The 14,895-nt window shown below is 33.2% G+C and overlaps 1 protein-coding gene and 1 long non-coding RNA gene across 2 annotated transcripts in view; one reads left to right on the forward strand and one right to left on the reverse strand.

Annotated features, from left to right (window-relative positions):
• LOC119608525 overlaps positions 1 to 4,306 on the forward strand; it is a 92,107-nt gene extending 87,801 nt beyond the window's left edge. The window contains exon 5 of the long non-coding RNA XR_005231828.1: positions 4,267 to 4,306. This is a non-coding gene — a long non-coding RNA (uncharacterized LOC119608525). The remainder of the gene's footprint in view (positions 1 to 4,266) is intronic.
• The window catches only part of LOC119608524 (dendritic arbor reduction protein 1), a 122,554-nt gene that overhangs the window by 67,685 nt on the left and 39,974 nt on the right, over positions 1 to 14,895 (reverse strand). The window lies entirely within an intron of this gene.

Below are 14,895 nucleotides of genomic sequence, written 5' to 3' on the forward strand. Positions count from 1 at the left end.
ACTTTGGCCAGACTATAGTCTGTAATCTGGCCAGACTATAGTCTGTAATCTGGCCATACTATAGTCTGTAATCTGGCCAGACTGTAGTCTGTACTCTGGCCAGACTATAGTTTGAACTCTTGCAACCCTATAGTTTGTACTCTGGCCATACTATAGTCTATATTCAGGCCAGACTCTAGTCTCTACTCGACCAAAATATAGTCTGTACTCTGATAAAACTATAATCTGTACTCTTGTCAGATTATAGACTGCACTCTTTCTGTACTCTGGCCATACTATAGTCTGTACTCTGGCCATACTATAGTCTGTACTCTGGCCATACTATAGTTTGTACTCCGGCCACAGTATAGTATGTACTCTGGCCCGACTATAGTCTCTACTCCGTCAAACTATAGACTGCACTCTGTCCAGACTATAGTCTGTACTCTGGCCAGTTTATAGTCTGTACTCTGGCCAGATTATAGTCTGTACTCTGGCCAGATTATAGTCTATATTCTGGCTAGACTATAGTCTAAACTGGGGCCACACTATGGTTTGTACTCCGGTCAGACTACAATCTGTAATCTGGACAAACTATAGTGTAGTCTGGTTTGATATTAGTCTGTAATCTAGCCTGAGTTATAGCCTGTATTATAGATATAAACAAAATTGCTTTTGCTTTACCATAAAAGTAACATGTAATTCAACAAGTATCTTAAAGTAATTCTTAAACTATGATTGAACCTGGTATCTATCTTTCTTTTTCTTTCTTCTATTTGGGTTCTTTAAAAAAATAATAATAATAATTTTAACTTTTAAGATTTATGATCACAAAGGCCAATAAAATGATTGCGAATGATTTTTAATGCAAATTGTTAATGTTTTTTTATATTTATGACTCATGATACAATATAGATTTGAGAATACATTTGAATAGTCTATGAGTCTTTTTTTTTTGTTTTAAACAGCTTTAAAATAGTAAAACAGCAGAGATTATAATAAAAATAATATTTTTCGTGTATGTGATTTCTTTAAGACACTAAAAAATATTTATGAATGACACAAATCTTAGTTTTGTACAGAAAACAAAACCTTAGAGGGGGTCTAGCTAAAATAAAATATAAATATTTTATTTCTATAAATTTTTAATGAAATGTGATGAGGGTCACTTTAATCAGCATACAAATATTTTTTTAGTTTCAGATATAAATCTTAAATTAAAATTGAGTCATTCAAAAATATTAAAAAAATCTTATTTTTCAGTGATTACTTATTTATAACTTTCTCTATAATTTTTGTTTTTTCTAAAGTAAAACTAATAAAACTTTTGTTTTTAACATTAATGGCCTTAAAACAAAAAATAAATCATTTTTGCTTTAAGTCATTTATATCTACAAATTCTAAACAAATTTTATTTAAATTCTATTGTTTTTATTATCTTTAAACCACAATTATTCATAAATTTAACCAAAAATTTGTTATGGTTTCAAACTCTATACAAAAACATTTTTATTTAAAGGCTATTGTTTAACGCAACAGAAAATGAAAGCACGTGCCTTAAAGCTGTATTTAAATTCAAGGAAGCTTTTGCTGGATATTTGAATCACCTCTAAGCTATATTGTAAAAACAAACAGAAGCATTGTCTTTATTTTGTTTAAATCTAAAGGAAATAATCATTTTTTCAGATGGTTTTTTAGTTTTTTGTCTAACCACTTGATTTGTTTTTAAAAGTCAGTGATTATTTACACAACTATTAATTTTCTTTTATGAGATTATTAATCTTAACATTAAAATAATTTACATTTTTCCCTGCCATTGCTTACGATCTTAAAGCATCATTATTCAAAAAATTATCGACAGAAAAAAAACCCAAAGTGTCACAAGATTTAAATGTGGAAAATTTGTTCATCGAACATGCTGAAAATACTACACAGTTGAAGAAATTACCAGAGTAGAGACTATGGTCTGGCAAGAGTACAGACTGGTCAGAGTACAGATTATAGTCTAGTCAGAGTACAGACTATAGTATGGTCATAGTGCAGACTATAGTCCGGTCAGAGTACAGAATATAGTCTAGTCATAGTACAGACTATAGCCTGGTCAGAGCACAGACTATAGTCTGGTCAGAGTAAAGACTATATTCTGGTCATAGTACAGACTATAGTCTGGTCAGAGTGCAGAGTATAGTCTGGTCAGAGTTCTGATTATAGTTTGGTCAGAGTAAATACTATATTCTGGTCAGAGTACAGACTATAGTCTGGTCAGTGTGCAGTCTATAGTCTGGTCAGAGTGCAGACTATAGTCTGGTTAGAGTGCAGACTATAGTCTGGTCTGAGTACAGACTATAGCCTGGTCAGAGCACAGACTATAGCCTGGTAAGAGTACAAACTATAGTCTGGTTAGTGTACAGACTATAGTCTGGTTAGTGTACAGACTATAGTCTGGTTAGTGTACAGACTATAATCTGGTCAGAGTGCAGACTATAGTCTGGTTAGTGTACTGACTATAGTCTGGTCAGAGTGCAGACTATAGTGTGGTCAGAGTACAGACTATAGTCTGGTCAGAGTACAGACTATAGTCTGGACAGAGTACAGACTATAGTCTGGACAGAGTACAGACTATAGTCTGGTTAGTGTTCAGACTATAATCTGGTCAGAGTGCAGACTATAGTCTGGTTAGTGTACAGACTATAGTCTGGTCAGAGTGCAGACTATAGTGTGGTCAGAGTACAGACTATAGTCTGGTCAGAGTACAGACTATAGTCTGGTCAGAGTACAGACTATAGTCTGGTCAGAGTACAGACTATAATCTGGTCAGAGTACAGAATATTGTCTAGTCAGAATACAGACTATAGCCTGGTCAGAGCACAAACTATGTCTAGTCAGAGTAAAGACTATATTCTGGTCATAGTACAGACTATAGTCTGGTCAGAGTGCAGACTATGTCTGGTCAGAGTACAGACTATAGTCTGGTCAGAGTACAGACTGTAGTCTGGTCAGAGTTCAGACTATAGTCTGGTCACAGTACAGAATATTGTCTAGTCAGAATACAGACTATAGCCTGGTCAGAGCACAAACTATGTCTAGTCAGAGTAAAGACTATATTCTGGTCATAGTACAGACTATAGCCTGGTCAGAGCACAAACTATGTCTAGTCAGAGTAAAGACTATATTCTGGTCATAGTACAGACTATAGTCTGGTCAGAGTGCAGACTATAGTCTGGTCAGAGTACAGACTATAGTCTAGTCATAGTACAGACTATAGTCTAGTCAGAGTACAGACTATAGTCTTGTCAGATCTTAGACTATAGTCTGGTCAGAGTACAGACTATAGTCTGGTCAGAGTACAGACTATAGTCTAGTCATAGTACAGACTATAGTCTGGTCAGAGTACAGACTATAGTCTAGTCGTAGTACAGACTATAGTCTAGTCATAGTACAGACTATAGTCTGGTCAGAGTACAGGCTATAGTCTAGCCATAGTACAGGCTATAGTCTGGTCAGAGTACAGACTATAGTCTGGTCAAAGTACAGACTATAGTCTGGTCAAAGTACAGACTATAGTCTGGTCAGAGTACAGACTATAGTCTGGTCAGAGTACAGACTATAGTCTGGTCAGAGTACAGTGTACAGACTATAGTCTGGCCAGTGTACAGACTATAGTCTAGCCTGAGTACACACTATAGTCTAGCCAGGTTAGAGGCTATACTATGATAAAAGTAGGAACCATAGCCAGATCATAGCATTGTCTATATTCTTAGCATAACAGCGACTTCTATTCTGCATTTAAAAACAGTTACTAACCTAAATGTTTACTGGGTTTTACAGCTTACTACTAGACTTTTGTCTGCAAGTGTAATATGCGTAAGTGCATCCATTTACATGTCTGTCTGTCCATATGCAAAGCAACATGAAAACAGTCAACAAAAATATTGCGGTCATTGCACAAACTAACAAAAAAATATAAAGTAATAAAAAAAAAAACGTTCGAAAAAAGCTGCTGCTGATATAAATTGAAATTGTTTGATTTGATCGTTGGCTCGCTCGCTCACTCACTCATTCGTTCATTTGTTTATTTGAATTTTACTTATTTTATTTGTTGTATTTTGTTTATATTTATTTAGTTTGTTTATTTTTTAAGACGCTCGTATGAATTTGAAAACATTTAAATATTTTACTAAGCGAGCATCACTAATATTTTACGGTCAGTAAGTATTAGTGATGTGATAAATACAAAAAAAAATGTTAAATGAAATTTTAACGTATTTTTCTGATTTTTCTTTGCAGCATGTCAGCAGCTTTAAAGTTAAAGAAATTGTGGCAGTAGTTTAAGGTAAGTGGGAGAAAATAGAAAAAAAACATTTAAGGAAAGCTTGTTCAGCTTTTCACATTATTGTATAAATAAAACAAAAGATTTAAGACACAAACTTTGTTTTAAAATATTTCAATACAAATATGTTTTTGCTATCACTAAAGCTTTATTACAGTATTATTTATAGGCGTTTTTAGTTAATTTGTTGTTAATAATTTCAAATAATACCCTCCTTTCAATTTACAACTGATTTAATCTGTTTCCACAGTTTATCTAATTATCTCACCACCATTCTCCTGGCTGTTACCATTCCAAAGTCTATGAAAATCATTGCTATAATTATCACTTGACTTTAACATGTCAGACTTGTCTGTAATGATATTTTTTACACACAACAAATCAGCAATTTAAATCCAAAACTAAAACATTATAAAACTAAACACTTTATAACAAAATGTTTAACAAATAGTGCAAAAAAAATTCACATACAATTTAAATAAAACATTGATAAATTGCCAATGCGTTTAATACGCAATCGCGTCTGAATCTAAAATATATATTATTTTCAATTACTAGCCAGAGACAGTGACATTGCGAGCATAACAAAAAAAAACATTTAACAAATCTAAATGATTTAATATTTAAAGTTTGTAGTTAATGCAAAAAACTAATTCAAAACTAAATTGCAGCGGATGTTAAAATAAAAATTGTTAATTAATAAAAAAAAACTGGCAGACAGCAAACATAAGGAAGTTGTATAACAAAATTTTAAAATGATTTTCATATAAATATTTATACCGCTACATTTTATTAAAAAAATATTTTCTATTTTTTATCTGTAATATACTGAAAATCATAAATTTTGTTTATCTACATATTTTATTAAATATAATTTAAATAACTATTGTTTTTTATATTAATTCAATCTTTGTCTATATTCACCGGAAATATTTAACATTTTCTAACACTTCAAAATTTTCCCTCATTGCTAATGCCCCATTTTACAGGTTACTTCACTATCTATGGCCATAAATCTTTTTAAATAAAATGGAATTTCAATTTTTATTACACTTTTATTTCGATCAAAAAAAAAAAAAAAAAACTAGAACTCTCTAATATTGTGACTAAATGCACTAAATACCAGTGGTATGATGTTTAATCCACATATCACATCACACAACCCACCAACCAACCATCGAACCAATATAACCCATAATTTACGAGCTTCTGCTATTCAAGATTAATTTATATGAAGAAATCATTGTCTACTGATCGCCCCACTAAGTAGACCAGTAATACACACTCTTTACTACTAATTTATAGAGTTCTTTTGTGAGCGCTAGTATCTTCTTCCTCTTCTGTATGCTGGGGATGCTTTTGCTATTGCGTTGGATAGACTGGCTTTTTTGGTTGCCCATCAATTGATTATAAAAGCTTATCCAAGTGTGGTATTAAGCATTTGCTACGCACAACAACACAAATCACCACATGAGTTGTGGTTAAACGCACAGCAGGCAGTCCGGCTGTAGCCACTTTAGAGTTATTTTTAGGGGAAAAAGCAAAAGCGAATCATATTTAAAGGAATGAACTCTTTTGACTGAAAATTGTAAATTGTCAAAAACTAAAATTAAAAACTGAATTAGAAGTAGAACTGAACTAGGACTAAACTAGAACTGAACTAGAACTGAACTAGAACTGAACTAGAACTGAACTAGAACTGAACTAGAACTGAACTAGAACTGAACTAGAACTGAACTAGAACTGAACTAGAACTGAACTAGATCTGAACTAGAACTGAACTAGAACTGAACTAGAACTGAACTAGAACTGAACTAGAACTGAACTAGAACTGAACTAGAACTGAACTAGAACTGAACTAGAACTGAACTAGAACTGAACTAGAACTGAACTAGATCTGAACTAGAACTGAACTAGAACTGAACTAGAACTGAACTAGAACTGAACTAGAACTGAACTAGAATTGAACTAGAACTGAACTAGAACTGAACTAGAACAGAACTAAAACTGAACTAGAACTGAACTAGAAACTGAACTAGAACTGAACTAGAACTGAACTAGAATTGAACTAGAACTGAACTAGAACTGAACTAGAACTGAACTAGAACTGAACTAGAACTGAACTAGAACTGACTAGAACTGAACAAGAACTGAACTAGAACTGAACTAGAACTGAACTAGAACTGAACTAGAACTGAACTAGAACTGAACTAGAACTGAACTAGAACTGAACTAGAACTGAACTAGAACTGAACTAGAACTGAACTAGAACTGAACTAGAACTGAACTAGAACTGAACTAGAACTGAACTAGAACTGAACTAGAACTGAACTAGAACTGAACTAGAACTGAACTAGAACTGAACTAGAACTGAACTAGAACTGAACTAGAACTGAACTAGAACTGAACTAGAACTGAACTAGAACTGAACTAGAACTGAACTAGAACTGAACTAGAACTGAACTAGAACTGAACTAGAACTGAACTAGAACTGAACTAGAACTGAACTAGAACTGAACTAGAACTGAACTAGAACTGAACTAGAACTGAACTAGAACTGAACTAGAACTGAACTAGAATAACTGAACTAGAACTGAACTAGAACTGAACGAGAACTGAACTAGAACTGACTAGAACTGACTAGCACTGAACTAGAAACTGACTAGAAACTGAACTAGAACTGAACTAGAACTGAACTAGAACTGAACTAGAACTGAACTAGAACTGAACTAGAACTGAACTAGAACTGAACTAGAACTGAACTAGAACTGAACTAGAACTGAACTAGAAACTGAACTAGAACTGAACTAGAACTGAACTACGAACTGAACTACAACTGAACTAGAACTGAACTAGAACTGAACTAGAACTGAACTAGAACTGAACTAGAACTGACTAGAACTAGAACTGAACTAGAACTGAACTAGAACTGAACTAGAACTGAACTAAACTGACTAGAACTGAACTAGAACTGAACTAGAACTGAACTAGAACTGAACTAGAACTGAACTAGAACTGAACTAGAACTGAACTAGAACTGAACTAGAACTGAACTAGAACTGAACTAGAACTGAACTAGAACTGAACTAGAACTGAACTAGAACTGAACTAGAACTATGAACTGAACTAGAACTGAACTAGAACTGAACTAGAACTGAACTAGAACTGAACTACTGAACTAGAACTGAAACTAGACTGAACTAGAACTGACTGAAACTGAACTAGAACTGAACTAGAACTGAACTAGAACTAGAAACTGAAACTAGAACTAGAACTGAAATAGAACTGAACTAGAACTGAACTAGAACTGAACTAGAACTGAACTAGAACTGAACTAGAACTGAACTAGAAATGAACTAGAACTGAACTAGAACTGAACTAGAACTGAACTAGAACTGAACTAGAACTGAACTAGAACTGAACTAGAACTGAACTAGAACTGAACTAGACTAGAACTGACTAGAACTGAACTAGAACTGAACTAGAACTAACTGAACTAGAACTGAACTAGAACTTAACAAGAACTGAACTAGAATTAAACTTATGCTGTAATAGAACTAAACCACAGCTGAGCTCGATATGCTTTAATTCTTTTACATTTCTGCTTAGAAACACCTCACGTTTCTCAATAGTATCTTTCCAAATATCTTGTACCTTTTGAATATCAATATTTTTTCCTGTTTTCTTCTTATTTTGTTTTATAGCCAACTGACCGTTTTATTCTTGGTTGTCAGTCCGTCTGTCTGTCTGTCCATTCATTTAATTTTTTCTAGATTTCAGTTGTTTTTTTCTTTTGGTATTTAGTTGGTGATTTGAATATTTCTTTTTTCAACAACTTTTTTCTTGATTTAAAGAGCCACACGTAAGTCTTCTGCTGCAACCGCGTCTTACACTGCTGCGTCCCTCTTAACACTTTCAGTAGATAAAATTTTGTGAATGAACATTTTGATAATCATGGAAGTGTTTTATTTTTAGGTTTCATGTATTTCTTGAATGAAATTCAAAATTAATTTGCATAAATTTATTAATTTTTTGATAAAACCAACAACAGAAAACATAAAACAAACATCAGCTTAATGGTGATTAGTTCAGGCGCAGCTTTAGTAGTGAATTAGCTGCTGCGGCTGCTGCTTGTTCACTATATTGTAACGCGTGTCTTTAAATGTTCTTAAAATCATATTTAAATTTTCTTGTTCACGCATAAATTATGTAAAGAAAGTGTCAATGACTAACAACAAAGAGTATATTTTTTTGACGTTGGCGTTATTTTGGTGGTATGACATATTTTTTTCTCGTTTTATTTATTTGCGGCTTGACTGGGCCACTACTTTTAAAGTGTCAACAAATTGTTGTCCAAACTAAAACAAAATGTTTTTTATTATTTTATTTTTATCTTTTTAAAATTAACGTTTAACAACACATGTGAGTATCTGTGAGAATGTCTAATCAAACGACACACTTCAATCAGTTAAAAAGTCGTGTCTGCTGTTTTGTTGTTTAAAACGGACAAAAGTAGAATTTGTATGTTTTTTTTTCGCAGAAAACCAGTTGGTCGTAATTCTTAGCTTTTTAGCGGACTTTGGCAATTTGGTATGTGATTAGTTAGAGTTCAGAGTTCAATTCTATGGGGAGATACAACTGTTTGTGTTTGTGGCAACAATGTCACCCACTAGTTTGCTACGGGGATTTTGGTGCTCGAAACTTACTGCTTTTATGAAATTACATTTTTGTTTTATTAATATTTATTTTACTGGTGTGTGTTAGAATTCTTGTTGTTGTCAGTACAAAATGGAATTTTTATAATGATTAGATTTTTTTGTATTTTTTTTTTTTTTGCTAAATTTTCGCTTAAGGCTGTCATGAATAAAAAAAAAAAAAGAAATCAACTAAACATGTCTACAATTTTATTTACATGCATAGACAATATATCGACATATGGACGGACATACTATCCAACAGATATTTTATGTGTTTCTGAGTCTGTGTGTATTTTTGTATAATTGTTATTTGTTACATTTGTCTATATGGTGAAAAAAAACCAACAGCAACCGAAAAAACGTGATTCTTTTTATTTGTCTGGGAAACAATTTAAATTGTTTAAATTCCTTTTTTTAACAAATTGTTAAAAAAACTAATCATTTTTAGGAAAGATATTAAGCTATTAAAAGCAAAAATATGGCAAATTAATTAAAAACAATAGTTTAAAACGATAAAATACAAAGTTTAATGAAATTAATTGAACCTACAGATACGGATTTTGAAATTTTTCTCACGGTTTTTAAAATATTTACAACAGATGTAGAACTGAACTAGAACTGAACTAGAACTGAACTAGAACTGAACTAGAACTGAACTAGAACTGACTGAACTAGAACTGAACTAGAACTGAACTAGAACTGAACTAGAACTGAACTAGAACTGAACTAGAACTGAACTGAACTGAACTGGAATACTGGAACTAAACTAGAACTGAACTAGAAACTGAACTAGAACTGAACTAAAACTGAACTAGAACTGAACTAGACCTGAACTAGAACTGAACTAGAACTGAACTAGAACGGAACTAGAACTGAACTAGAACTGAACTAGAACTGAACTAGAACTGAACTAGAACGGAACTAGAACTGAACTAGAACTGAACTAGAAACTGAACTAGAACTGAACTAGAACTGAACTAGAACTGAACTAGAGCTGAACCTAGAGCTTGACTAGAACTGAACTAGAACTGAACTAGAACTGAACTAGAACTGAACTAGAACTGAACTAGAACTGAACTAGAACTGAACTAGAACTGAACTAGAATGAACTAGAACTAACTAGAACTGAACTAGAACTGAACTAGAACTGAACTAGACTGAACTAGAACTGAACTAGACTACTGAACTAGAACGGAATTAGAACTGAACTACAACTGAACTAGAATGAACTAGAAACTGAACTAGAACTGAACTAGAACTCAACTAGAACTGAACTAGAACTGAACTAGAACTGAACTAGAACTGAACTAGAACTGAACTAGAACTGAACTAGAACTGAACTAGAACTGAACTAGAACTGAACTAGAACTGAACTAGAACTGAACTAGAACTGAACTAGAACTGAACTAGAACTGAACTAGAACTGAATTAGAACTGAACTACAACTGAACTAGAACTGAACTAGAACTGAACTAGAACTGAACTAGAACTCAACTAGAACTGAACTAGAACTGAACTAGAACTGAACTAGAACTGAACTAGAACTGAACTAGAACTGAACTAGAACTGAACTAGAACTGACTAGAACTGAACTAGAACTGAACTAGAACTGAACTAGAACTGAACTAGAACTGAACTAGAACTGAACTAGAACTGAACTAGAACTGAACTAAAACTGAACTAGAACTGAACTAGAACTGAACTAGAACTGAACTAGAACTTAACTAGAACTGAACTAGAACTGAACTAGAACTGAACTAGAACTGAACTAGAACTGAACTAGAACTGAACTAGAACTGAACTAGAACTGAACTAGAACTGAACTAGAACTGAACTAGAACTGAACTAGAACTGAACTAGACTGAACTAGAACTGAACTAGAACTGAACTAGAACTGAACTAGAACTGAACTAGAACTGAACTAGAACTGAACTAGAACTGAACTAGAACTGTACTAGAACTGAACTAGAAACTGAACTAGAACTGAACTAGAACTGAACTAGAACTGAACTAGAACTGAACTAGAACTGAACTAGAACTGAACTAGAACTGAACTAGAACTGACTAGAACTGAACTAGAACTGAACTAGAACTGAACTAGAACTGAACTAGAACTGAACTAGAACTGAACTAGAACTGAACTAGAACTGAACTAGACTGAACTAGAACTGAACTAGAACTAGAACTGAACTAGAACTGAACTAGAACTGAACTAGAACGAACTAAACTGAACTAGAACTGAACTAGAACTTATCTAGAACTGAACTAGAACTGAACTAGAACTGAACTAGAACTGAACTAGAACTGAACTAGAACTGAACTAGAACTGAACTAGAACTGAACTAGAACTGAACTAGAACTGAACTAGAACTGAACTAGAACTGAACTAGAACTGAACTAGAACTGAACTAGAACTGAACTAGAACTGAACTAGAACTGAACTAGAACTGAACTAGAACTGAACTAGAACTGAACTAGAACTGAACTAGAACTGAACTAGAACTGAACTAGAACTGAACTAGAACTGAACTAGAACTGAACTAGAACTGAACTAGAACTGAACTAGAACTGAACTAGAACTGAACTAGAACTGAACTAGAACTGAACTAGAACTGAACTAGAACTGAACTAGAACTGAACTAGAACTGAACTAGAACTGAACTAGAACTGAACTAGAACTGAACTAGAACTGAACTAGAACTGAACTAGAACTGAACTAGAACTGAACTAGAACTGAACTAGAACTGAACTAGAAACTGAACTAGAACTGAACTAGAACTGAACTAGAACTGAACTAGAACTGACTACTAGAACTGAACTAGAACTGAACTAGAACTGAACTAGAACTGAACTAGAACTGAACTAGAACTGAACTAGAACTGAACTAGAACTGAACTAGAACTGAACTAGAACTGAACTAGAACTGAACTAGAACTGAACTAGAACTGAACTAGAACTGAACTAGAACTGAACTAGAACTGAACTAGAACTGAACTAGAACTGAACTAGAATGAACTAACTGAACTGAATTGACAAGAACTGGTCTAGAACTAAGCTAGAACTGAACCAGAACTGAACTAGAATGAACTGGAACTGAACAAGAACAGGTCTAGAACTGAGTTCTAGAACTGAACCGGAACTGAACTAGAAATGAACTGGAACTGAAAAGAACTGAACTGAAATTTTAATTATAGACAAACTCAGTATTAGAAAATTCAGTAGTGGCCCAGCTCAATCACTTCCAACCAAATATTTTATTACAAAATTCGGACAAAATATACATATTTTGTTGGAAAAAAGTACATGTAATTGCTTTAGGAAATAACAACAATTTTAGTTTTTAAAAACATCCACACTGTGTCAAATATTTGTAACTTTGCATAAAAAAATCCAAACGTTAATGAAAAACATGAGTGCGTTTTTGATGGCAATTTTCAAGATGTTTTTCTTATAGTTATGCTGTAATTTTACATGTTTTTTTCTTTTCTTATGTTGTTGTAGTTTTCAAAAGCCATTAACAATAACGCCCACATTTAGACACACACACGTTAAAAACAGCAACTAAAATTATAACCCAGCAAATATTCCAAAGAAATTCAAATTAAAATTTTTAAAACCACTTAATTTTTCAAATTAAGTATGTATTGACAAAAATATACATACATATGTATAGCTTTTACATCAGAGACTTTTGCCTACTTTGAAAATTTAGTAGATTTTTACAATTTGTTGTTCGCTGGGTTTAATGAAACAAAAGATAAAGTACATTTTACAAGAGAGCATTTTCACACAATAAATAAATAACAAAAAAAATTTAAAAACTACTGACTTATACTCTTACAATATTTATACAAAAATAAACAATCATTGAAAGAAAACATGAAGGCCACATGGTGAGAGCAAACAGCTACTGATGCATTTTAAATTTGTTGAACAAAAAAAAAAAAAATATTTTTAAACACTTACCGTTGACAACTATTTGAATTAAGAAAGATTTTTTGTTTAAACACGCATAAATTTACACCGATTTTCAAAATTGGGGTTAGTTAACAAAAGTGACAAATTTTGTTTAAAGAATGTTGTAGGAGAAATGAGTTGCGGTCAAAATCAACCAGAAAAAAGGTTTAATTTACACAAAAAGTCTTAACTAACTTTTAACGTTTTAGGGCAATTGCTCCATAAATGTGTAAGATATAGAAGAACTTTCATAAATGTAGGATACAGTAGGACGAGATTATTTGTTCCAAATAACACTAAAGAACTGAACTAGAACTGAACTACAACTGAACTAGAACTGAACTAGAACTGAACTAGAACTGAATTAGAACTGAACTAGAACCTGAACTAGAACTGAAGTATTGAACTAGAACTGAAGTATTGAACTAGAACTGAACTAGATCTGACTAGAACTGAACTAGAACTGAACTAGAACTGAACTAGAACTGAACTAAAAACTGAACTAGAACTGAACCGAGAACTGAACTTAGAACTGAACTAGAACTGAACTAGAACTGAACTAAAACTGAACATAGAACTGAACTAGAACTGAACTAGACTGAACTAGACTAACTGAACTAGAACTAACTGAACTAGAACTGAACTAGAACGAACTAGAAACTGAACTAGAACTGACTAGAACTGAACTAGAACTGTCAACTAGAACTGAACTAGAACTGAACTAGAACTGAACTAGACTGAACTAGAACTAGAACTGAACTAGAACTAGACTGAACTAGAACTGAACTAGAACTGAACTAGAACTGAACTAAAGAACTGAACTAGAACTGAACTAGAACTGAACTAGAACTGAACTAGAACTGAACTAGAACTGAACTAGAACTGAACTAGAACTGAACTAGAACTGAACTAGAGCTGAACTAGAACTGAACTAGAACTGAACTAGAACTGAACTAGAACTGAACTAGAACAAAACTAGAACTGAACTAGAACTGAACTAGAAACTGAAACTGAACTGAATTAGAACTGAACTAGAACTGAACTAGAACTGAACTAGAAGTGAACTAGAACTGAACTAGAACTGAACTTGAACTAGAACTAGAACTGAACTAGAACTGAACTAGAACTGATCTAGAACTGAACTAGAACTGAACTAGAACTGAACTAGAACTGAACTAGAACTGAACTAGAACTGAACTAGAACTGAACTAGAACTGAACTAGAACTGAACTAGAACTGAACTAGAACTGAAATAGAACTGAAATAGAACTGATCTAGAGCTGAACTAGAACTGATCTAGAACTGAACTAGAACTGAACTAGAACTGAACTAGAACTGAACTAGAACTGAACTAGAACTGAACTAGAACTGAACTAGAACTGAACTAGAACTGAACTAGAACTGAACTAGAACTGAACTAGAATGAACTAGAACTGAACTAGAACTGAACTAGAACTGAACTAGAACTGAACTAGAACTGAACTAGAACTGAACTAGAACTGATCTAGAACTGAACTAGAACTGAACTAGAACTGAACTAGAACTGAACTAGAACTGAACTAGAACTGAACTAGAACTGAACTAGAACTGAACTAGAACTGAACTAGAACTGAACTAGAACTGAACTAGAACTGAACTAGAACTGAACTAGAACGGAACTAGAACTGAACTAGAACTGAACTAGAACTGAACTAGAACTAGAACTGAACTAGAACTGAACTAGAACTAGAACTGAACTAGAACTGAACTAGAACTGAACTAGAACTGAACTAGAACTGAACTAGAACTGAACTAGAACTGAACTAGAACTGAACTAGAGCTGAACTAGAACTGAACTAGAACTGAACTAGAACTGAACTAGAACTGAACTAGAACTGAACTAGAACTGAACTAGAACTGAACTAGAACTGAACTAGAACTGAACTAGAACTG

Source organism: Lucilia sericata, unplaced genomic scaffold, assembly GCF_015586225.1.
Source record: "Lucilia sericata isolate MDLA Ls3-8-SP2 unplaced genomic scaffold, ASM1558622v1 Contig000845F_arrow, whole genome shotgun sequence".
Taxonomy (NCBI): Eukaryota; Metazoa; Arthropoda; class Insecta; order Diptera; family Calliphoridae; genus Lucilia; species Lucilia sericata.